Source organism: Thermobia domestica, unplaced genomic scaffold (assembly GCF_964235325.1).
Source record: "Thermobia domestica unplaced genomic scaffold, izTheDome1.hap1.1 HAP1_SCAFFOLD_735, whole genome shotgun sequence".
Lineage (NCBI taxonomy): Eukaryota > Metazoa > Arthropoda > Insecta > Zygentoma > Lepismatidae > Thermobia > Thermobia domestica.
The window spans coordinates 60,001-62,500 of NW_027656445.1; the positions used below are offsets into that span (position 1 = coordinate 60,001).

General features: G+C 54.1%; 1 pseudogene; it reads left to right on the forward strand.

Annotated features, from left to right (window-relative positions):
• The window catches only part of LOC145677296 (large subunit ribosomal RNA), an 8,881-nt pseudogene that overhangs the window by 2,103 nt on the left and 4,278 nt on the right, over positions 1 to 2,500 (forward strand).

Below are 2,500 nucleotides of genomic sequence, written 5' to 3' on the forward strand. Positions count from 1 at the left end.
GAGACGCCGTCGGGAGCTCTGGGAAGAGTTTTCTTTTCTGTTTCAGCGTTCACGTTCCCTGGAAGCATTTCGCATGGAGATAGGGAATAGAACGCGAAGAGCACCGCAGTTGCAGCGGTGTCCAGAGAGTCCCGATGGACCTTGAAAATCCGAGAGAGGGACACGTGGAGGTGTCGCGCCCGATCGTACCCATATCCGCAGCAGGTCTCCAAGGTGAAGAGCCTCTAGTCGATAGATTAATGTAGGTAAGGGAAGTCGGCAAATCCGATCCGTAACTTCGGGATAAGGATTGGCTCTGAGGATCGGGGCTAGTCGGGCTTGGTCGGGAAGTGGGTTGTTCGCTGACGTGCCGGGCCTGGGTGAGGTGACGGTCAAGGGTTACACCTTGTTCCTTAACCGAGTTCGGTCCCGTGCCTTGGCCTCCCACGGATCTTCCTTGCTGGGAGCGCCGGGCACGCCCCGGCCTTTGGCCCCCTCTCTGTCAGCTTAGTCTCTTCGTGCAAGGGTTCCAGGCCATTATCCAACGTCTGACAGAGGCCCGACCTCCTCGAGGTGGGGGCTGGATAACGAAGCCTCAGGCGGAACGGTAACGCACTAATTTTTTCCTGCTCCTTCAACCTACTGTGCGTGGTAAGTCCTGAGGCTCGGCTAACGGGCTCTACGTAGTCGACGTCCATCTAGTTGTCCAGCCGCCGCACCGAGTGGGTGGTGCGTGCGGTCGTCTCTCTTTGATTGGCGCATTGCGGTGCGAGAAGCGATTCATTCAGTGGGTGGTGTGCATCGAGGCCAGGTGCGCCTCACCCGGCCTTGACCTCCGTTTTTAGGAGGGAAAGGGGTCTTAACCGGGTGGGGGGCTTGTCTTAACTGTCTGTCTGTCCGTAGTCCGGTTGGGCGGTTTACAAACTGTGGTGTGACTGTGCAGTGGTGTCTCAGTTTTTTAACGTGTGATGGCTACCAGTGGGCGACGAGTTGGCAGCCGTATCAAGTCTGTGCCAGCTGCAGGACGGTCACAAGAAGAAGAAGCGGCGAAGTCTCTGGCAAGAAGAGGATGGTCGGAGTCTCGCTTAGAATCAACTTTAGACATGGACTGTGTGGATGAGGATAGCCTGACCGGAGGAGGTGAAGTGTCGGACGATCTGGACAGTGTCTCTGTTGAGGATGTGGAGCTGGAAGACGAGGAGGAGGTCTTCCAAGCTGAAGGTGAGGTGTCTGCTGTGTCGGCTGTATCCGCTGTGTCTGCTGTGTCTGCTGTGTCTGCAGTGTCTGCTGTGTCTGCTGGGTCTGCTGTGTCTGCAGTGTCGGCTGTGTCTGCTGTGTCTGCTGGGTCTGCGGGGTCTGCTGAGTCTGCTGGGCCCGGCCCCTCTGGAAGTGACGATGTACCAGAATTCAGATTGGGATTCCCTTTTGGGACATTGGAGTGTCCTAAACATCCAGGATTGTGCTTTGCTTCTGAAAGTAATTTCAGAAAGCATCTCAAGAACCACTATGTGGATTATGAGTGCCTGAAGTGCGGCAAGTCCTTCTCCCGCTTCAACGCTATTACTTGCCATGTTCCTAAGTGCCCAGGTAAATCAACAGACGCATTAGCTTTCAAGTGCGATCTGTGTACTAAAGCCTTTGCCTCAAAGATTGGTCTCGGCCAACATATGAGGAACAAACATCCTGCGGCTTGGGATCAAAAGCGTTCGGGGGAGGAGGGCTTGGCGAACTTCTGGACGGTAGAGGAAGAGGACAGTCTCATCAAGATCTGTCGCAAACACAAAGGAGATCCTAATGTAAACCTTATTGCTGCCAATGCTCTGAAGGGGAAATCTCTGGATGAAATAAGATTCAAGAAAAGAAAGCTTTTCTTGAAGGGTCTCATCCCGCCTGAGGCCAGAGTAGAAAGCCAGAGGGGAAGGGGCCAGCAGAATGTTGGCAGATTAGAAGTGTCGTCTCGTTTGGCTGGTGAGGTCAGCGGCTGTCGTGTCCGGCTAGGTGAGGAGATCTCTCGCCTGGACCCCAAGGTTGATACCGACGCATTAAAAGAGGCCTCTTTGAGTGCTCTGTTGGATGACTACATCAATATCAACAATAATGCCGAAGCTAGGTCGCTGGGCGGAGAGGGCAACCCTCAGCAACTCTCTCACGAACTGAAAAGAGCTCGCAGTGAGTCTCAATCTAAACAAGTCATGCTGGAGGAGCAAGAAGCCGAAATCCTTAGGCTTCAAGAGCATTGTTCTAAAGTGGAGAAGCAGGTCGCTGATCTGCAGAGGGAGAAGGAGAGACTGGTCTCCGAGAATAACAAGTGGCAGCAATTTCTTGCCCTTGAGGACGATGCTCTGAAGGATAGACTGCTGTCTGGCTCCGCGGGAGACTCCTCTGCCTCTAGTCTCAGGGAGGAGGTAGAGAGACTGGAGGCGGAGCTGGCTCTCGGGGAGTTGGAATTACAGCGAGTACGCAACCAGCTTGAGGTCTCCTGTGAAGAGATAAAAGAGCTGAGGGAGGCTCTCTCTTGCCT